The 23,206-nt window shown below is 47.6% G+C and overlaps 1 long non-coding RNA gene across 1 annotated transcript; it reads left to right on the forward strand.

Moving 5' to 3' along the window:
• Nucleotides 1–22,000: 22,000 nt before the first annotated feature.
• LOC118560876 lies at nucleotides 22,001–22,796 on the forward strand. The gene is made up of 3 exons (XR_004929660.1): nucleotides 22,001–22,186; nucleotides 22,285–22,621; nucleotides 22,693–22,796. It is a non-coding gene; the product is annotated as an uncharacterized LOC118560876 (long non-coding RNA).
• The last annotated feature ends 410 nt before the right edge of the window (nucleotides 22,797–23,206 follow it).

Genomic DNA, 23,206 nt, shown 5'->3' on the forward strand with positions numbered 1-23,206 from the left:
CCTGCAGGGCTGGGCTGAAGAGAAGAGAGCGTATGAAAGGACACGGGAAATCCTGTTCAGATGTCCAAACCACCTCAACTGGCGCTTTTCAATACTGAGAGCTCCCCTCAGATAACAGAGCTTCATATTTTTAATGGCTGATTCTAACTATTTTAGATGATGGGTCTTATCAAGACATTTAAGATGAGAACATAACATCAGAAAACATCAGAAAAGAAACATTTTGATACAAAAATTTGGGCTTTATGAAAATATGTTTAATATCAGCTTAAAAGTTACATTCAAATGTACTTTTAATCTGACAAATTGGTCTCATTGGATCACATCTTCCAATTGATTGCATATAACATTAGCTGAAGGCAAATCATGACATTTTGGCACATGGGTATTCAGTACCTGGATCCACAGTAAAACAGTGTTGTGTACAATGATTTGGCTGTATAATGGGACTATTTCAAAAAACAAACTGTTTTTGAGAATATACGGTTGGATAATTTTTGAAAAACTAATTCTGTCTTGTGTATTCTTGAGACTAGCGCTGCTGTCAGGCACTCTGTACACACACTACTTTGGAAATGGAAAGATTTACAATATCTGTTGGTGACATAAATCACACATAGTTTAAACCTTCCGCTATCCCTTTTGGGGTCACAAGGGTTGCTGGTGCCTATCTCCAGCAGTCCATGGGTGAGACGCAGGGTACACCCTGGACAGGTTGTCAGTCCATTGCAGGGCAACACAGGGACAAACAGGACAAACAAACATTCTCGTACACAGTCACATAATTTAGAGAGGCCAATTAACCTAACAGCTATGTTCTTTTGAAGAGAGCCCATGCATGCACAGGGAGAATATGCAACTACATGCAAAAAGACCCAGGGCAAGGGTAGGACTTGAACCTAGGACCTTCTTGCTGCATGACAACAGTGCTGCCCACTGCGCCTCTGTGCAGCCTAGTCTAAACCTATGGATCACTGTTAATGCAGTTGTAAAACTATGGGATCTAATGGTCTGTAATTGTTTTGACCATCCTATCCAGGGTCGGGAGGCTAAAAAACAGTTGTTATCCCTACTTCAGGGGACCGCTTCTGTTGCTAGCTTTTACATTGATTTTCGCATCCCAGTCACTGAAAGTGGGTGGGATGCCAGGGTGATACGAGCAGTTTTTGTTAATGGTCTCTCTGACCAGATTAAGGATGATTTAGTTTCTTGTGAGGTGCCTATCTCATTAGACAAGGTAATCTCACTGGCTATTTGTATAGACAACCTTCTGAGGGAGAGGAAAAGGACCTGCAAGGCTCGAGCTACTGCCAGCTTCCCCCTCTCCTCTTCCCAAACTTCTCATCTGAGTTCACCTGTCAGCCTCCCGAGTCCCAGTAGACCCCACTCTGGCTCATGGGAGGAGCCCATGTAGGTTGGGCGGGCTCGTTTAACCCCTGAAGAACCCCAATGGCGGATGCAAGAAAAACTCTGCCTTTACTGTGGCCAAACCGGCCGTTATATAGCTACCTGCCCCCACACACCAAAAGACAGGGCTCTCCAGTTACAGAGAGCACCCTGGTGAGCCAGACCACATCTAAATCCAGCTATCACCCTCGTGTAAAAGAGGCCTGAATGACATTAACCTGACCCTAGCCAAATGAATTTCGCTCCGCCTAGCTCCACTCATCCATCTGGAACAGATCCATAGGAATAGCGTTTCAGAAGGCTGGGCCTTATCAAAAATCCTTGCATATGATTGGATAAGCCACTTGTCTGTCATCTTTATCGACGTGTTATTTTTTTTTATTTTTTTATTTTATTTATTTTTTTAGGTAGCACTATGGCAATAGGAATTGATATCTCAATGCCAGATGGAGCTCGACAGATTTTGCTTTTACAAGTGGAGCAAACAGCTTTCGCCATAGTGCTCCACTTGATTTATGCTTGTAAATAGCTTTATTATGATTCCTGCAAGGAGAATTTCAAATTATATGGACATGACAATGGGAGAGTAAAGGAAGAACAAAAAGTGAAAGAAAAGAAAAAAAAAAGAGTAGAGGTGAAAGAAAGAGGAGATAAAAGGAAGAGAATGATAAAACGTCCTCTGTCTGCTCCATCACCTGGAAAGAGACACAAAAAGAACAGCACAACCAACAGACATAAAGCAACAGATACACTCGAATAACACCTAGATGCCATTGCTAAATCATATATATTATTATGTAAGCTGACATGTGTAATGTGATATTTGAAAAAAGAAAGTGACACAACATAAATAAATAAATAAATAAATTATAAGATTACTGTATATAAGTGAACACTTAATACCTGGGACCCAGCACCAGTGGGAGATGTGAAAGTGCACCAGTTTAGGTGAAGATTATCCAGAAATAGCTTGATAGTGATTGTGGAGAACCAAAGACCCACCTTCCCCGAGCACAGAGGCAGGCGTCAGGGGACCCGTAGCCCCGGACTCCCGAAGGGGTCCCTAAAGCAGGTCGCCCAGGAGGGGCCGACACAGGATATCTGCAACCCCCCCCCCAAGGAAGGAGCAGAGACGACCCCGAGGAAATCCCCCAGCCACCGCAATGCCGACGCCCTCAAGAGCCGCGGAGACGAGCCCGTGGGCTCCGCCGGCAGCCAGCCCCGCTGAAGTGGTCCCGGCCATGGGCCCTGAGGGCCAGAGGCCCCAGGGGCGCCCCGCCCCCGCGACGAGGGCCCCGGCCGCCCCCCGGGGGGCCAGGCCCCGCGAAGAGGCCGCCAGGAGTGGGCCGGCGCACGCCCGGGAACCCGCCCCAAACCCGAAGCCAACTAATGCGCCAGGGGGCCAAGGCGCCCGCCAACGAAGTGGAGGAGGGCAGGACGTGGGGGGATGGGCTCCGCACCTATCGGAGACTTGAGATGTTCTTGGGAGAGGGAGCGGACCACACCCATACCTGAAAAAAAACAAACTCATTTACCCCATCCCTCCCTTGTGCCCCACTCGCCACACACAGAAAAAAAAAAAAAAAAAAAAAAAAGACGCTGTACACACATTCCCACATAACACTCACATCCAACACTGACCAAAGGGGGGGGGGGTCACCCCAAATCGACTATACGACTGCTTGTGCCCGACCCCCGGCCCCCGACCAGACGCCCCCCGGACCGGGCCCCCCCAAGAGGGCGGGCCAACACGACCCGCACGAGCCACCCGGCCAGAGCCCCCCCCTCCCCCTAAATACCTAATAAACCCACTCCCTCCCCCCACCTTACCCTTGCCATCCCTGCCCCCCGCCCCCTGGGGGGAGCGGAGGCATCAGCCCCAGACCTGGTAGGCCGCTGACTGCACACCGCAGCCCCCCGCCAAGACCCCGGACACAGTGGCCCGCACCTCCTCCAGGCCCCAGACTCCTTGCCTCCATCGGAGAACGGGGGTGTGCAGAAGACCCCGACCCTCCCTACGCCTGCTCAAATGTTGTGTTGTTGCATGTTGTTCTCAAGTGCGTTTAAAAACTGGGAGCGCCGAAGGGGATGCACGGCACAGCCCACCCCCCTTTCGGAAGGTAGCTGTTGCCAGCGCACCCCTTCCGTGTGACTGCCCAGAACCCTCAATGTCTAAGTGGGAGAGGAGGTGAAGGGAGCCGTCCGAGGTGAGGCCCACACAACATAAGCCCCCTCCCAGACGTCCTCCCCCCACTCCCCCCTACCATGGCCTACATGAGTGTGTGATGTGAAAAATGTTTGAAGTGAAAGTGTCTAAGATGCAAAATAAAATTGGGGAGAGGGGCGTCACCAGAAAGTGGCAACCTCCAGTAACGCCCCCTCCCTCATGACCTGCATGTGTGGCGGCGTGATGGAGCAGGCAGAGGGAGGAGTCCGAGGATGGGGAGCAAATGACTGGGAAGCCAACCCAGGGAGCCAGCTCCCCTACTGACTCCAATAGGCACCCCCGCTCCCCGAAAGCCCCACCTAGAGAAGGGGGCCTCGCCAGCGGCACCACCGTAGCCCGGGGGCCAGGGAGAGGCCGCAGGGCCCGCCAGCCAACCACCCACCAGGACCAACACCTAAGCCCCCCCCAGCCCACCCACCAAGCCTACTTAAACTAAATAAATAAATTAATAAATAAATAAATAAATAATAATAATAATAATAATAATAATAATAATAATAATAATAAGAGGGGGGGACCCTGGCCAGCCGGCCCGCACGAGCCACCCCAACCCCACCCCCCAGGTGAAACCCACACCGGAAGACGACACGGACCAGGACCGGGACAGGGGGCCGGACACAAGCCCACCAGAACGTCAACCCCCCCCAACCCCCCCCCCCCCCCCCCCACCCGTGGATTTAATCCCTCCCCAACACTAACGTTCAAACAACTCACCATACATTCGACAGTAGACATCCAGGCTGGGTAGATCCCTACTCCCCCTCCTTTCCCCCTCCCCCCACTGGCAGAGTGCCTTTCCAATAAAGGAGAAGAGCATCTGCCCAGAGGTGTTAATGACCATGCCCCCCTACCAGCTCAACGGGCCCCGAGGCCCCCCAGCGCACCAGAGGCCCCGTGCAGGGGCGGACACCCGGGCGCGCGCCGGCCCACACCAAAAGCGACACACCCCCCGGAACCGGAACCCCCGAGGCCCCGCCGGGGCCCGCGCCCGAGGGCGGCGCGCCCCAGGGACCCCAGACCCCCAGACCCACCCCGGCCCCACCCAGCGGCAGCACAGCTACCAGGTCAGTAACCCACGTCCGTCAACACGCAGCTCCCAAAGAGCGCCGCAAGCGGCTGCTGTAGGCCACCCGTAGGCCTCCCAAACTCCTCCCAGATGGGGGCAACAGACCCCGGAGCCGGATCCACCAGGCGCCCTACTCCAAGTGCCCCCAGGGCCCCAGGAACCCCTCCATCCAGCCACTGCGCCCTGCAGGAAGCAACCCACCGCCCCCTAGTCCACTAAGTGATGGTGTTGATCAGAGGAGCCCAAAAAGACCAATCAGATGTGGAAGCAGATGCTGTCTCTAGATTAATATGATCCAACAAAAGATCTCTATACTGATTAATACTGAGATTTTGTTTACTTTTCCAATTCATGAGGATAGTTTTCTTTGCGATGCATAAAGCAGTAAAAACCATGTAAACTATTTCTTTTTTCAGAGGACTTTCCTCAAAATTACCCAGCAGGCAAACTGATGGGGATGGTGTAATCTTACAGCTCAAGCACCTTGATAAGTCCTTACATATCTGTGTCCAGAACCTCTGGACTGGTGTGCATAACCATAACGCATGAAAATAATTATCAGGATGATTGCCTATGCAGTGTGGGCAGATATTAGATTGTGCCAGACCCATCTTGAATAATCTTTGTCCTGTGTAATGTACTCTGTGAAGGATTTTGTATTGTATTAGTTGTAAGTTGGTGTTTCTAGTCAATTTGAAAGTTCTTAGACATGTCTGAGCCCAGAAATTTTGTTCAAAGGTGCCTGATAAATCTTTTTCCCACTTCATTATAGGAAGAGATATCGAATCATCTATTTTAGTCAGTGTCCTGTATGATTTAGACAGTAGTTTGGGGGGGGGGGTTAAATCTAAGAACTCTATTATATTAGTTGGGACTTGTAAACCACCATTAATATGCTTATATTTATTTTTAATTATAGATTTAAGTTGTTCATATTCCAAGAATTTATTTTTACTAATGCCATATTGCATATTTAGTTTAGCAAAATTGATGAACTCGGTTCCGTCAAGTAGATGTTCCAGATATTTAATACCTTTATTCTTCCAGTATGTAAAGTTTATCATTTTATTATTTTGTAGGATATCAGGGTTATTCCAGATAGGTGTACGACTGCATGGGATAAGGGATGACTTTGCCATTTTGAGGAACTCCCACCATGCTGTCAGAGTAGAACTAATGTTGATATATTTGAAGCATGTATGCCGTTTTATATTTGAGCTTATAAACGGCAGATCTGAAATCATGATATTATTGCACATTTCCTGTTCTATATCTAACCAAGGCTCATCTAAAAGACTATTTTTTATCCATTTAGAGATGTATTGTAGCCTATTTGCTAAGTAATAGTTATGGAAGTTAGGCAGATCTAATCCTCCCCTGTCTTTAGTCTTCTGTATTGTCTTTAAGCTAATACGTGGGGGTTTATCTTTCCAAAGAAATCTAGAAATGGCAGAGTCTAGAGATTTAAACCAGTCAGATGATGGTTTATTGGGGACCATTGAAAATAAATAATTAATTCTAGGTAGGACCATCATTTTTATTGAAGCTACCCTACCCATAAGTGTGATTGGAAGCGATTTCCATCTTTCAAGGTCCTCTTCTATCCTGTTTAAAAGTGGGGCATGGTTAAGTTTAAGTAAATCTGTTAATTTATTCGACACAGTAATACCTAAATATTTAATATTTCCTGATTGCATTTGTAAATTTAGGGAGTTTTCGAGAGAGCAATTAATTGACAGTACCGTAGATTTAGACCAGTTTAACGAGTAATCTGATACTTTGGAGAAAGATTCTAGTATTCTAATTACTTGTAAAAGAGAATTATTTGAATGCTGGAGATAAAGTAATACATCATCCGCGTACAGACTAATCTTGTGCTCTATTTTCATGCATTTTATACCTTTTACAGCTTTTGTTTGTCTGATTGTTGCTGCTAGAGGTTCTATAAAGATGGCAAAAAGTGATGGAGAAAGAGGGCATCCTTGCCTGGTGCCCCTCTGTAGACAGAAACTGGAAGATATTTGGTTATTTGTCCTGACACAGGCTGTTGGAGAATTGTATAGAATTTTTAACCAGTTTATGAATAAATCGCCAAAACCGAATTTATGAAGAGTAGCGAATAAAAATTTCCAATTTACTCTATCAAATGCTTTTTCTGCGTCTAAAGACAATATATTGGTTTTAATGTTTTTACTGTAGGAATAATCAATTAAATTAAGTAATCGACGTGTTATTTCAACCACTCACACCGAAGCCAACCCAAGACACTGATAAGAGCGACGCAGGAAAAAATAAAACGGAACAGCCAACAGAGCCTTCAGAGCAGTTCTCTGTTAAAACGACAGGGAACACCTCAATATTAAGTAGATTGGACGGAAGAAATAGCAGCATCAATGTTAACACTTGCTTCCTCGATGCGAGCCGCCATTGTTGTCTGAGCAAAACAGTCTCACGGTCGCTTCTCCAATACGTCACATCTATAAAACTCCAGCCCTGCGTCCTGATTGGCTGGACAATAAAATTGGTTGAAGAAATCACTCTCTATGGAAGAGGTCCCAGATGGATGTGAGTGAAGCTAGGCGGAACGCAATTTATCTGGCTCGTCAGGTTATAATGACATACCTGTGAAAAACAAGTATCCTCTTTCCCTGATTGACCCCTTGTTTGAGCCTTTGTGTCATGCCCAAGTCTTCACCAAGCTCGACCTCTGCAACGCATACCATTTAATTCGGATATGTGAAGGGGATGAATGGAAAACCACATTTAACACCGCTTTGGGCCATTTTGAGTATCTTATGATGCCCTTTGGTCTCAACAATGCTCTAGCCATCTTCCAAGCCCTCATTAACGATGTACTCTGAGACATGCTAAATCATTTTCTCTATGTATACCTGGATGACATCCTAATATTTTCCCGATCACTAGAGTGACTCATGTTACTCTCAGCTACCTTTATAGTTTTACTGCTATAGGCTTAGGTTACTGGAGTATATCAGGATCTAATTTTCTCACTATATTGAGTTCTACTGTTCTTCAATTATGCATTATGTGTTGTCATTTCTGCTTTAACTTTCTGTTCTCTCTCTTTTATCTTCATAGTAGGTACACCTGGTCTGGCGTTCTGTTAACTGTGACATCATCCAGAGAAGACGGCTCACCCGCTACTACCATCTAATGTAGAACAGATTACTAGATCAATGTGTGCTTCTGTGCTTTTTTGTTTCTCTTGTTGTGTCTCTGTTCTGTCTTCTGTAACCCCAGTCGGTCGAGGCAGATGACCGTTCATACTGAGCCCGGTTCTGCCGGAGGTTTTTTTTCCCGTTAATGGGTGGTTTTTCTTCCCACTGTCGCTTCATGCTTGCTCAGTATGAGGGATTGCAGCAAAGCCATGTACAATGCAGATTACTCTTCCTGTGGCTCTACGGTTCCCCAGGAGTGAATGCTGCTTGTCGGGACTTTGATGCAATCAACTGGTTTCCTTATATAGGACATTTTTGACCAATCTGTATAATCTGACCCAATCTGTATAATATGATTGAACTTGACTTTGTAAAGTGCCTTGAGATGACATGTTTCATGATTTGGCGCTATATAAATAAAATTGAATTGAATTGAATCCAGCATGTCCGCCCGGTACTGCAGTGCCTCCTGGAGAACAAGCTATATGTGAAGCCAGAAAAATGTGAGTTCCACCAGCCATCTGTCAGTTTCCTGGGTTACATTGTCGCCAGAGGTTAGCTTCAACCAGATCCAATCAAAATAAAAGCTGTAACAGAGTGGCCTATCCCCTCCTCTCATAAACAACTGCAGTGCTTTCTTTGTTTTACCAATTTCTTTTTTTTTCTCCCCCCCCCCCCCCCCCCCCAGTGTCCTGTCTAGCAATGTGGCAATAAGAATTGATGTCTTAATGCCAAATAGAGCTCGACAGATTTTACTTTCGCAAGTGGAGCAATCAGCTTTCGCCATAGTGCTCCGCTTGATTTATGCATGTAAATAGTTTTATTGTGATTCCTGCGGGGAGAATTTCAAATTATGTGGACACTACAATGGGAAAGTAGGAGTGTAAAGGAAGAATAAGAAGAGAAAAAAAGAAAGAGAAGAGGTGAAAGAAAGAAGAGATAAAAGGGAAAGAATGATAAAACGTCTTACGTCTGCTTCATCACCTGGAAAGAGAGATGTAAAAAGAACAGCAAAACCAACAGACATAGTGTAACAGATACAATAAAGTAACACCTTGATACCATTGCTAAATCATATGTATTATTATTTAAGCTGACATGTGTAAAGTGATACCTGAGAAAAGAAAGTGAAAAAAATAAATAAATAAATTACGGGCTTTCTGTATATAAGTGAATACTTAGAACTTGGAACCCAGCACCTGTGGGTGTTTGTGAGAGTGCACTAGTTTAGGTGAAATTTATCCAGAAGGAAATTGCTCAATAGTGGTTGTGAAGAACCAAAGGCCCGCCTTACCCGAGCACCGAGGCAGGGGCCAGGGGACCCATAACCCCGGACTCCCAGAGGGGCCCCCAAAGCAGGGCACCCAAGAGGGGCCAACACAGGAAATCTGCAACCCCCACCCCCCCAAGGAAAGAGGAGAGACGACCCCGAGGAAATCCCCCAGCCACCGCAATGCCGAAGCCCCCAGGAGCTGCGGGGACGAGCCCATGGGCTCCGCCGGCAGCCAGCTACGCTGAAGTGGTCTCGGCCATGGGCGCCGAGGCCCAGAGTCCCCTGGGGGTTTTGCTAATTTCTACCGCAGATTCATCCATGACTACAGCAAAGTAGCAGCCCCTCTGACCAGACTCACTTCCTCTAATATCCCATTTTTGTGGCCAGCTGAGGCTGAGCAGGCTTTTCAGAGACTTAAGAGGCTTTTTACCTGTGCTCCAGTGCTCCTCCACCCTGACTCCTCCAGACAATTTGTGCTGAAAGTGGATGCTTCAGAGACAGTAGTGGGTGCCATCCTCTCTCAGCATCATCCAGAAACTCACAAGCTTCACCCATTTGCTTTTTTCTCCAGGCGACTCACTGCTGCTGAACAGAACTATGATGTTGGGAATCGCGAACTGTTGGACATAGTGTTAGCATTACAGGAGTGGAGACACTGGCTGAAAGGATAAAAAACACCCTTTCCTCGTCTGGACAGACCATGAAAATCTGGTCTTATCTTAGTTCCGCTAAAAGGCTAAACTCTCGTAAACTCGCTGGTCCCTATTCCTTAGCCGCTTCAATTTCACACTCTCATACCGCCCATGTACCCGCAACCTCAAAGCAGATGCTCTCTCGCGCCAGTTTTCCCAAGATTCCGCTTCTTCTGAGCCAGTGCCCATCCTACCCTCCTCCTGTTTTTTGGGAGCAGCACAGTGGAAAATTGATACAAGCAGTTTAACAGACCCAGCCTGATCCTGGTGGTTGCTCGGCTGATCGGCTGTTTGTTCCTGATACAGTTCAATCCCAAGTGTTGCAGTGGCGACATGCCTCCACACTCACCTGCCATCCCAGGTTTCAACATACTCTTCAGTTTCTCCAGCAAAACTTCTGGACATCACACAGGACACTAGGGAGTTTGTGGCAGCCTGCTCTGTCTGTGCCCGTGGTAAGGCCTCATATCGCCCACCAGCACCAGGCCTATTACGCCCTCTGCCTGTCCCCAGCCATCCTTGGTCACACATAGCTGCGAATTTTGTCACTGGTCTACCACCATCTAGAGGTAACACTGTCATTCTGACAATTGTGGACCTTTTCTCTTAGTCTGTTCATTTCGTCCCTCTCCCAAAGTTACCCACAGCTCTCGAGACTGCAGACCTTCTGGTGTCACACATTTTTAGGATTCATGGCATCCCGGTGGACATTGTGTTATGCTATAACAACACCATGATGAATAATTTATCTCAGATTGAATTCTGAACAGTGGAAGAGTTTGGCGGAGGAGCCCATCTCCTGCTGTGGAGGATGCACGGCCCCTCCTTCCTCTCACCAGGGGTCCTGCTGCTATAGAAACCTTCCTCCCACAGACAAAATATACAGACGAATATTAATGTTGGTTAAGGCAATTTTGATAACTTTATGTTGTAACCTCTTAGCCACCGAATCGCTACAGCGACCCCTAGCGGCCGGAGGCAGAATCGCATAAACAAAGGCAAGCGATTCTGAATTAAATGATTTTACAGGACAAACCGGTCGTCAGAATATTATTTCATAAATATAACGTTCTTCGTATGTTGCTCAAAACATCCGAGATCAAATGACACACCCAAGATGATTTCATCCGGCTAATCATGATCCGGCTAATTGGGTTCTTCGAACACACCTGTTGTTTATGATTAGTATGGCTAGATTGAGATATCTGAGATAACTGCGCGTTCATGCGTCACTTTAAAATGGGAAATGTATCGATAGTAGAAACAATGATCAGCAACATTGCTATTGGCTGTTCAGCGTGGCCAAAGAACGTGCACAGTTTTTCTCCCAAGCAGAACACGAGTTTTTAAAGGAGAAGTCCGGTCAAAATCAGAAATGTAACTGCTGAAAGTACTACTACATACTGTGCAATAAATTATAATTTTTTTTTATTAAGAATATTTCTCATTTAATCATGTTTATGTGGAGGAACCCATCTTGTTCAAGAATAGTACTGTCACCTCCCATTTTGTGACGTAACTCAGCGGACTCGCTGTTGAGCAAGTCCCAACGCACTGTTGTTTGTCACGACGCACTATTTTCCAACATGGTGACGACTGGTGCTCTGTACGAAGCAGAGAGTAATGAAGTACTTTGTGACAGTGATGGGAGTTCCGTGGAGCTATCATCATCTGATATCGATATGGATTTTTTAGAAGAGTTTCTTGACAGAAACCGGACTTTTGACGGAATCCAGCCGTACCTATTTCCAGTGCAAACTCAGTCGGGTCCTACAGTATGTGTATATATATACATATATATATATATATATATATATATATATATATATACGCGCGTGGATGTTTTATTTTAATGTTCTGCTGCCATATGAACAAAAGTGTTGTAACATTTGTAGCACTTAATTTATACTGGATATTTTCAACCCATCTATTGAATTTAGTGCACTAGTTGATCTTTTCTTCATAAGAGAACAGCAAGCACTGCAGCCAAAATATGGCCTTTTTTGACCTGCTGTATATTAGCCAGTCCCTAAGCTTGATGTATCATGAAACTGTTGACCTTTTGGGTTTTGTGGTTTTTATTTTATTATTACAATTAAATAATAATAATAATAATAATAATAATGTTATGTTCAGTGTTTTTTCGCTAATCCACCTCTTATATATTTCAATCCTTATGTAATTTTGTCTGTGTTGTGTGCACCTGCCTGTTGCTTTAATCCTATAAATTTCCCCGTCGTGGGATAAAAAAAGGATTAGCTAATGTTATCTTATCTTAAATAACACTTTTTAATATATGTACTGGGTTCTTTCAAGGTCTTAATTACATGTTATGTGTGGGCTCCAGTAACATCCATCCATCCATCCATCCATCCATCCATCCATCCATCCATCCATCCATCCACTGATCTACCTGGATGTTCCCCGGAGGACTGAAACGCCTCAGTCAGAGACGTCTGTGGGTCTGTCGGGGCAATGAGAGAAGTTTCGTCTCCTCTCTCCGTTTCTGGGGCTCGACGTTTTCATGTTTTTTCACGTGCTTAGATAAATTTGCTGTGTTTCCACTGAAATGAACCGGCTTTTTACAAAACATACAGCTTGATTTCATTTACGGTATTAAAATAAAGCCAAACGGTGCTACTTCTCCTGTTCATGTTTTTTCGCTGCTGCGGTCTCTCTCAGCTGTTTGTTTGTCAAGTTTGTGTGAGAGCTGAGTGGGCGGGCCAGGCTGAGCCTGCGTGCTGATTGGCTGGCACCGCTGAGCCATGTACGAGAGGGGAGGGGGAGCGGGAGAGTGCTGCCTGACTGACACTGACTGAAAGCATGTGAGCAACATGCGTTAATGCGCGATAAAATAAATATCGCCGTTAATAGTCTAATGAATTAACGCGGAATTAACGCGTTAACTTGCCCAGCCCTAATATATATATATATATATATATACGCGCGTGGATGTGTGTGTGTGTGTGTGTGTGTGTGTGTGTGTGTGTGTGTGTGTGTGTGTGTGTGTGTGTGCGATGGCAAATCCGCTCTCTTCAAGTTGGCAATCCAGCAATTTGCCCGGTGGCTCATGAATCAGAAAGTTGAAATAAGCAATGTTTTTCCACTTTTACCAGTTGTGTTGGAACATCCAATGGCCATGCACGTGAGCATTGTTGCTGTAACAATAGCTCTTGCGAATGTCAATGGTGAAGTCCTCTGGAAATCCGAAATAATTGTTGATGATCGCAGCTGTGTAGAACTGCTCCCATTGACTTTGCTTGGAAACAGCGGAGAAATGCTGTCGCTGCTCCGCTTTTCTACGTAGCAGGATGTGATGTCAGACGGCCCTTACTACCCAAATATGGGCAGTAATGGCCGCCCCCATAGACAGTGATCCAGATGACAATTTATGTTTTTATTTTCTTATTGATTAAAGATAAGTTCATTAAAAAACCACAAACGTATTAATTTTAGTTATAGCTAATGGTCCCCTGATTTTTCCTTGTTGACCGGACTTCCCCTTTAATGAAAGGTTATGCCACATTTGAGTCATTGATTAAAATGACAGGGAACACCTCAAAGTATGCTAAAGCCAGGAGAGAGGGCAGGCAAAAAGTAGCAGACAAATTAAATGCATAAGTGCTGTCCATGTTAGATGTGTCTATTACTTTCTACAGTATATATTTTTGCTTTTTAATAATTTCACATTTACTTTGTTCGTTTATGTCAGAGCCTCCACAGGACCCACTAGAACATGGGACAAGTACAAGTGAAGTACAAGAATATTCTACAAAATGGTAGCCTTTAATTATTATACTTTATTTTAAAAAGCCACTTGTTATGGCAACAGATCCAATGTCGGTGTCATGCCTTAGACACTGGAAGTAAAGGACGCGTGCAAACTGGGAATTTTAACAAAAAATTCTTTATCTATAAAAAATTAAGTTTTTCCTTTTCCAAGTCATACATAGTTTACACGGTCAAAAACTGTAATGCTCCTTGTCTAGATAATCCATCCATAGTTTTTTCTAATACAACATACGGCTCGACAGGAAGCAAGTCTTTCAAAGTAAAACTAAACTTCACAATAAAATGGCCTGAACAAATCTTCTTACTGAACATATTAAAAATAAAAAGCAAATCATCATACAAATAACTTAAATATTATCTATTTATGGCTCTAACACCACTTTTTCCTCTTTAAAAGCCACTGTTAAATGATGCGTTTGTCTGTTTAAAACAGCCACCAAGAAAAATCTCTCTACAATTACACTGTTGCGCTGCGCTAAAGGATCCTGTCTATTGCGCAATACGCGATTAATACGAAAAGCTCTGAAATTATTCTTGCACCCTCCGCAACAGGTTGCTGTCTTAACAATGGACAAGACATGGCTACGACAGACTTCCCTATCTCCTCCGCTTATAAAGCTGCAATCTAATCCTGTTTACATGAAATAAGCCTGCTCGCGAGCAGGTTTTAGCTTGCGCACATGTTGCTATGACAACAAGTCTAGGATAACTTTCGAAGAACCAAACAATCCAAGATCATGCCAAATCGTCAACAATCAAATCCAGCTAACTGAGTTAGCAACGTACGAAGAACGGGCCCCTGTCCTCCGGTAAGAGCTCTCCAGCATTCTGTATTTTGCCTGTCAACCTGATTTCCTGATCCGATTCTGATCATCAGCCGAGGTTAGGTGAAAGATCATTTATTTACAAAAATGCAAACACAAAAACAGGCATCAGGCCAAAAAGGGGAAGAATGTGTCCAATAACCAAAAATAACAAAAAGCAGTCACAGATGACTGCCTCAGAAGAATTGTTTTTCTCGTTTAAGGTTAGTCCTGCCAGTTTTCTATAGACTCTTACTTTGCTGTTTGTCCCTGGAGAAGTTCTGCTCTGTGTCCTGGTGTCTCCAGAGAACTGCTAACTGGACTAGCCATCCTGGAAAGGCTCTGCTCTGTGCTCTGGTGTTTCCTAAGTTCTGCTAACCTGACTAGCCGCCCTGGAGAAGCTCAGCTCTGTGCCCTGGTGTCTTCCAAGTTCTGCTAACCTGACTAGCCGCCCAGTGTGCTATGAGGCCTGCTAGCCGAGCAGTACTAAGCTTTCCCTGCTGCCTGGATAGTCGTGACTCTCTCTCACTCCGGGCCGTCAGCTCCTGCCATCACATTCATCCCTGACCTTCTGCAGTCCTGAACCTCCGGTCTTCATCACTCACCACCCAGCATACTTCCTTCAATAAAGACTCAAACTTTTAGTCCCGTGTGTGCGTCCTGAGTTCATCGGTAAACAAAACCTTGACAATAACTAAAACATTAAACAGGCTAAACATGAATCCAACACAATACAAAACAAGAAACAGAAATAAACCCTAAGGCAGGAAAGCCAACATAACCAAAATAACATCTTCCAGAACCGAATCGTGACAGTTTTTGAGTTTGCCAGTTTCCTGTTTTGGTTTTGGATTTGCTTGGATGACTGCTCGGAACTTGGCACTGCATAGTTTTCTGTATACTTGCCTCTCCTTCAATAAATCCTGTTCAACATACTTTTTGTGTCTGGCTGAATACCGGGTTTATATCCTCCCAAATTCATTATAACAAAGGTTTTAGAAATAAAAGTAGAACATAATTTGAATTAGGTTGCAATAAAGTTACACACAACAACCACAACAGAGTCCTGAGGATTTTCAGGCGCATCAGCGTGAATCCAGAGAAAGAAAGACGTTCAGATTGGCCACACCTCCACAACCTGAAACATCTCTAAAACACCCAACCTGGTGAATTCAAGGACTGAACTCTGATGATCTGCCTGTGTGTGTTCTCACTATATTTATTTAATGTACAAGCTTCCAAATCTGAGTCTGACTCTCAATTTACGTCGCAAAATACAAACACGAAGAACTTTAATTTGATTTGTGTCCAACGAGCGAGAGGGAGAGAACTTTGGTAGAGCAGCACAGAGTAACCATAACAGAGCGCTCCATGAAGATGTTTTTAATCAGAGAAATTAAAACTTTTACAGCGGTTACAATGAGCAGGTAGACACGCCGATGGCAACACACCTCAGCTCCCCGCAGCCCCCACTACGCGCTAAAATCGTATCTTTAAAATTAACTGCACCTGTCTGAATCACAATGAAACGTATTGCAGCTCTGCGCGTGAACATAGTCAAGAAATCGTGTCTACCACTAATATCTCCCTGCCCCAGCAGAAGCTGCAGCGAGGGGTGGGCGTGTCATGTGCGTCAGTGCTGGTAGAGGTTCAGAGTCACGGCACCATGAACAGCGCTGCGCGATCGATAGAGAGACTGTCACTCAATTTAATCTCGTAAATAAAACTTTTGGCCCGAATTTAATTTTCCCTCTACTGTCGTAAACGACGTGAAGCGAGAAGATAGATAGAGAGACATGTATCTTCGCCCAGATTCGTTGCAATTCTCTCGTCTGTTGCCTCCGATTCCCTGCTTTCAGCCAGCTGAGCATATTTGCGAGAATGAATGAAGTACAGGGCAAAAGCTAGGTGCGCACATGAAGCACAATGTTTAGAAGAAAATGACCTCATCTTAAAATGAAGAGTAGAACAAGACTTTAAAATAAATAGATTTCCATGTCATTACATTTATTTATTTATTAAATTTGCAGTTGTTGATTTTAATTTTTACAAAGGAAATGTTTCTTTACACATCTTAATGGTGTGGGGAAAAAACACAGTCAGACCGGCATTACAGATTTCATCTCGGCACCCCTGCGCACACCACACTTTGGGAATTCCTGGTCTACAACATAAAATTGCAGTACATCATGATAAAGTTTTTAGTTGTTCAACACATGCACAATAAAAATGTATGTGCATTTTTGAATTTGTTTTAAAAACTCAAAAAAGATTTTTCAATGGTCTTGACTTGGGAATATTTTGCAGCTTGATGACTCCATTCCTGAGTCCTGGCTATTAGACATTGTCTGCTTGATCTCCCTCACATAGCATGTGTGTGCTGCAGGAACTTTAAATGATAATTCTATAGCTGCTGAATGTCAGGACTCAGTCAGCAGGGCCGTGCAGCTTGCTGCTGGCTCTGCTGCCTCCACTCTCTCCACAGGTGTTCGTGGTTAACGGGTGGGCGGAGTGCACACACCTGCAGACACTCCAGCAGCACCAGGCCGCACTATAAGAACCGTGCTCGAACAGAGGGAGGATGCCAGAGTGTTACCTTGTCGCGGTATGCCTAAAGGCCAAAGACCTCCACCTGAGCTTCAGACCCGTGAGTTTTTCGATCCTCGTTTTGAATCTAATCCGTGTTTCCTGTGTTCTCTCCAGTGCACTCGTGTCTTTGGAACCCTTCTCTCGTGTGACTCTGCGCTGTGAAGACCAGGCTCCCGAATCCACAACCGCTCAGATTCTGCTCCTCCTCAAACTCCCTTGGTGGTACCAAGTTGGGCGCGAGCTTCCCCTCCCCCGGATTCACCCTGGTCGCCTCGGACTCTCCTGGTTCCTTCCTCTGTTCATTCCGGATCCCTGGACCCGCCGGTGCTGCTCGGACCCCATCCGCCTCCGCCCACAGTTCTCCCGGACGCCTGTCACCACATCCGCAGGACGGGCTGAGTCCACACCACTACCTCCCCGGTTCGGTTCCCGTGCTCTGTGGTAAGCTTACGACTCCCCGTAACGTTTCCCTAGCTTTCTCCCTCAGTTAACCGTATCTCCCTCTCCTTCAGACTGACCCTGTCTCCAGACTTCGGTTCCCCGCTGCTTCCCCGATCTGCGGCGACAGATCTTCCTCGTGATCCCGCGTTTCTGTTAAATAAAACTCTTGTGATCTGACCTGTTTCCCCTGAGTGTTTCTGCATGTGGGCCAAACATTTAAAGCCGGACATGACAGAAGAACACTCTGGCCAAACAGACTCAGTGGAGACACTCGGTAGGGCTTCCACAGCTCAACAGGATCAGATCAGAGGGTTAGAATCCTCGATGTTGGGGTTGCAGAGTCAGATGCAGGGTTTTGCGGCCCAGCTTAACCAGCTAACCGGTATGCTAAATGCTAGCCTCCAGCCTACTCCGTCCGAGCCTTCTAACCCCTCCCCCGAGTCCGCGTCAGCTGTGACGTCAGATCTTGTTCCCGGAACCCCCTCGCTCACTCCGGAGAAATACTCCGGCGAGGCGGGTGATTGTCAGGGTTTTTTGCTCCAGTGCTCCCTTGCCTTCAATAATTCACCACGAACCTTCACTCTAGACCACTCCAAGATCTCTTTTGTGCTGCGGCTGTTAACGGGCCGAGCACTTCGATGGGCAGAGTCCCGTTTACCTAATTGTCAACAGTTCGGCTGCACATTTAACGAGTTCATAGCTGAGTTTAGGACGGTCTTTGCAGCCGAATCAGACGAGGCACAGGATTCACAGCGGCTCCTGACTCTTAGACAACGGGGCAGACGGGTAGCAGACTTTGCCATAGAGTTTCGAACCGTGGCGGCTGCGGCGGGCTGGGAGGAGCGCGCTTTAAGATCTGTTTTTCTCCAGGCCCTCGATGAGTCACTTAAGGACGAGCTGGCACGGGTAGAGCAGCCCGCCACCTTAAATGAATACATCGCGCTGGCGGTGCACTTAGATAATCGCTTACGGGCGCGCGGTAGGAGCCGCCCTGAGAGATTGCCGGTTTTCCGGCCGGCTCCAACCGAGCGGACCCCTCTCAGACCCGCTGCAGCGCCTCCCTCCCCGCCGGAACCCATGCAGTTGGGTCGGCTTAGGCTGTCCGAAGATGAGCGGCAGAAACGCATGACCGCAAAGCTCTGCCTATACTGTGCTTCGCCCGCTCACTTTATTAAGGAGTGTCCCGATCGGCCAAAAGATCAGGTCCGTCGGTTTTAGCGGAGAAACCGGCGGACCAGCCTAAGTTTACGTTTTCTTCTCCTCCGCGTCTTTGCCTGCAAGCGGCGATTGTGTCTGTTGGAGACACGTTTAAGTTATCCGCCCTAGTGGATTCTGAGTGTGATTTTAATTTAATCGATCATTCGTTTGTCCTCCAGGCTAAGCTGGAGACAGTCCCTTTAAGTTCGCCTCTCCAGGTTTCTGCCCTGGACGGCGGGGTTCTTCCGCATATAACCCACAGAACGAGTCCCCTTGAGCTTGTGGTGTCCGGTAACCATAGAGAACGGATCTCATTCTTAGTTTTTCCCGTTAAACACGCCCCCGTTGTTCTTGGGTTTCCTTGGTTACAGCGTCATAATCCGCACATCAATTGGGCGGAGCGACGGGTGGAGACCTGGTCGCCTGGGTGTCATGCCACCTGTCTACTGTCAGCTGTTCCCTCGTCACAGGCTCGCACACAGCCTATTCCTCAGCCTGACTCTGAGGTTTTAAAACTAGTGCCAGAGTGTTATCACGACCTCCGGCAAGTTTTTTGCAAGGCCCAAGCTAGCTCGCTTCCGCCCCATCGCCCCTACGATTGTGCGATCGACCTCTTGCCTGGTGCTCCGTTGCCGTCTAGCCGCCTTTACAATATTTCTCAGGGGGAGCGTCAGGCCCTGGAGAAATATATCAAGGAGTCTTTAGCTGCTGGGCTAATCCGTGCCTCGTCTTCTCCTCTAGGGGCAGGTTTTTTTTTTGTTTCCAAGAAGGATGGTTCCCTTCGCCCGTGTATTGATTATCGGGGTTTAAACGCCATAACGGTGAAGAACAAGTATCCCCTCCCCCTCCTCTCATCCGCCCTCGAACCGGTTCAGTCTGCGACCATCTTCACTAAGCTAGACTTGCGTAATGCTTACCACTTAGCGCGGATCCGCCGGGGAGATGAGTGGAAGACTGCTTTTAAGACGCCACTTGGACACTTCGAGTACCAGGTTATGCCTTTCGGCCTGTGCAATGCCCCAGCCGTGTTTCAGGCCCTGGCGAATGATTTCCACCGAGATTACCTGAATATATTCATGTTTGTGTACCTGGATGACATTCTCATTTATTCCCAGAACCCAACAGAACACCTTCAACATGTCTGTGCAGTTCTCCAACGCCTCCTGGAGAACAAGTTATTTGTCAAAGCAGAGAAATGCGAGTTTCACAAGCCCTCTGTCTCGTTTCTCGGACTCATCCTAGAAGGGGGGCGGGTTCGATCTGACCCCGAGAAGATCAAGGCGGTCCTTGACTGGCCGGTGCCCGAGACCAGAAGAGAGCTACAAAGATTCCTAGGGTTCGCCAATTTCTACAGACGCTTCATCAGGGGGTACAGTCAGATCGCTGCCCCTCTCCATGCCCTCACTTCCGTCAAGACCTCTTACTCATGGAACTCTGAAGCTGACTCTGCATTCTCTGCCCTCAAGACAAGGTTCTCTCAAGCACCCATTCTGATCCACCCAGACCCCAAGAAGCAGTTTGTTGTGGAGATAGACGCCTCCGATACTGGGGTGGGTGCGGTGCTGTCTCAAAACTCGGACCAGGACCAGAAACTACATCCCTGCGCCTTCTTCTCCAGACGTCTGTCCCCGGCGGAGAGGAATTATGATGTCGGGGATCGTGAGCTACTAGCCATCAAGCTCGCCTTGGAGGAGTGGCGTCACTGGCTAGAGGGGTCCAAGCAGCCCGTACTCATTTGGACAGACCACAAAAACCTGGCCTACATCCAGACGGCAAGATGGTTGAACCCCAGACAGGCCCGCTGGTCCCTTTTCTTTTCCCGCTTCAACCTGTCCATTTCCTATCGTCCCGGTTCTAAGAACCTAAAACCTGACGCCCTGTCCCGAATGTTTTCACCCCCTGACTCCGTGAAGGAACCAGCTACCATCCTCCCCTCGTCGTGTGTGTGCGGAGCCCTCCAGTGGGAGGTTCAGGACCTACTTTCCCGAGCCCAGCGGTCAGAGCCTGACCCGGGTACTGGCCCCCCTAATCGGACCTATGTCCCCTCTTCTGCCAGGTCCCGTGTCATCCAATGGGCTCACGCGGAGAAGTTCTCCGCTCACCCTGGCATCCATCGCACCCGAGTGTTCCTTTCCCGCCGGTTCTGGTGGCCGACGATGTCCCGTGATGTCAGACAATTTGTCCTTTCGTGTCCCATGTGTGCCCAAAACAAGGCCTCAAACAGACCCCCTGCAGGTCTCCTCCAGCCCTTACCTGTCCCTGAGCGCCCCTGGTCCCATATCGCTCTGGATTTTGAAGGCATGACCACTATACTCACCGTTATTGACCGGTTCTCTAAGGCCTGCCACCTCATTCCCCTCAGAAGACTCCCCTCAGCTCTCCAAACGGCCCAGCTCCTGGTTCGGCACGTATTCCGCCTGCATGGCATACCTCAGGAGATTCTGTCTGACCGTGGTCCTCAGTTCATCTCGCAGGTGTGGAAGGAGTTCGCCGTGGCCCTTGGGGCCCGGTATACACTAACCTCCGGTTATCACCCGCAGACCAACGGTCAGACAGAACGAATGAACCAGGAGCTGGAGACCGCCCTCCGCTGTCTCACCTCCAATAATCCCTCTGACTGGAATAAATATCTCTCATGGATCAAGTACGCCCACAACAGCCACGTTTCCACCGCCACCGGACTATCCCCTTTTGAAATCTCCTTAGGTTATCAGCCCCCGTTACTCCCAGAGGACAACCGACAGATCGCCGTTCCCTCAGTTCAAGAACACATTAAACGCAGTAAGGACATCTGGAACCAAACCATTCAAGCCCTCAATCGCACCACCGAACAGAACCGCCGATTTGCTGACTGCAAACGAGTCCCAGCCCCCAGTTATCACCCCGGTCAGCAAGTCTGGCTTTCCACCAGAGACCTTCCTCCCGAGCCGCCTCCCGCAAGCTGTCTCCACGCTTCACTGGTCCTTACGAAATAGTCTCCATTGTCAGCCCCACCTCTGTCCGTCTACGCCTCCCGTCTCACTCCCGCGTCCACCCTACCTTCCATGTGTCCCAGATCAAGCCCGTTACCTCCAGTCCTCTGTGCCCTCCGGCCGAACCCCCTCCACCCACCCAGGACCACCACGGACGCCGGATCCAACGGATCGTGGCCTCCCGTCCACGAGGTAGAGGTTTCCAATACCTCGTGGACTGGGTTGGCCGCGGTCCTGAGGATAGGTCCTGGCTACCTGGCTCCTCCATTCCTGACCGTTCCCTCATTGACTCCTTTCTCTCCTCCCTTCCCTCCACTTCCTCTTCTGGGTCGCCAGGAGGCGACCCTTGAGGGGGGGGTGGTGTCAGGACTCAGTCAGCAGGGCCGTGCAGCTTGCTGCTGGCTCTGCTGCCTCCACTCTCTCCACAGGTGTTCGTGGTTAACGGGTGGGCGGAGTGCACACACCTGCAGACACTCCAGCAGCACCAGGCCGCACTATAAGAACCGTGCTCGAACAGAGGGAGGATGCCAGAGTGTTACCTTGTCGCGGTATGCCTAAAGGCCAAAGACCTCCACCTGAGCTTCAGACCCGTGAGTTTTTCGATCCTCGTTTTGAATCTAATCCGTGTTTCCTGTGTTCTCTCCAGTGCACTCGTGTCTTTGGAACCCTTCTCTCGTGTGACTCTGCGCTGTGAAGACCAGGCTCCCGAATCCACAACCGCTCAGATTCTGCTCTGGCGATCTCCTCCTCAAACTCCCTTGGTGGTACCAAGTTGGGCGCGAGCTTCCCCTCCCCCGGATTCACCCTGGTTGCCTCGGACTCTCCTGGTTCCTTCCTCTGTTCATTCCGGATCCCTGGACCCGCCGGTGCTGCTCGGACCCCATCCGCCTCCGCCCACAGTTCTCCCGGACGCCTGTCACCACCTCCGCAGGACGGGCTGAGTCCACACCACTACCTCCCCGGTTCGGTTCCCGTGCTCTGTGGTAAGCTTACGACTCCCCGTAACATTTCCCTAGCTTTCTCCCTCAGTTAACCGTATCTCCCTCTCCTTCAGACTGACCCTGTCTCCAGACTTCGGTTCCCCGCTGCTTCCCCGATCTGCGGCGACAGATCTTCCTCGTGATCCCGCGTTTCTGTTAAATAAAACTCTTGTGATCTGACCTGTTTCCCCTGAGTGTTTCTGCATGTGGGCCAAACATTTAAAGCCGAACATGACACTGAAGCTTTCACATGGCTTTCCCATTTCATGTAGCTAACAGTAAGCCTGACCAGGACAGGCATGATAACCAACAGCAGATGCTCATTTCACATCAATAGTCTGCAGTCAAGAATATATGAAGGAAAGGCACACTTTTCCACACTCTTCTGTACTTCTGAATATTTTTCTCTCACCCTGAATCTATGGAGTCTTCTCATCCTTTCTTGCAAAGTCTTCTCTTTGCTGGAGGCCACTTCCGTTATATGGGTCCTCCACTGCTGCTCTTTTTCCTGAAATACCAAAACAGGGTTTCATGCATTGTTGTGCAATTATACAATGTTTAAAGTTATTTAATGTTTCATAAATAACT

This window comes from Fundulus heteroclitus, unplaced genomic scaffold (assembly GCF_011125445.2).
Source record: "Fundulus heteroclitus isolate FHET01 unplaced genomic scaffold, MU-UCD_Fhet_4.1 scaffold_50, whole genome shotgun sequence".
NCBI lineage: Eukaryota > Metazoa > Chordata > Actinopteri > Cyprinodontiformes > Fundulidae > Fundulus > Fundulus heteroclitus.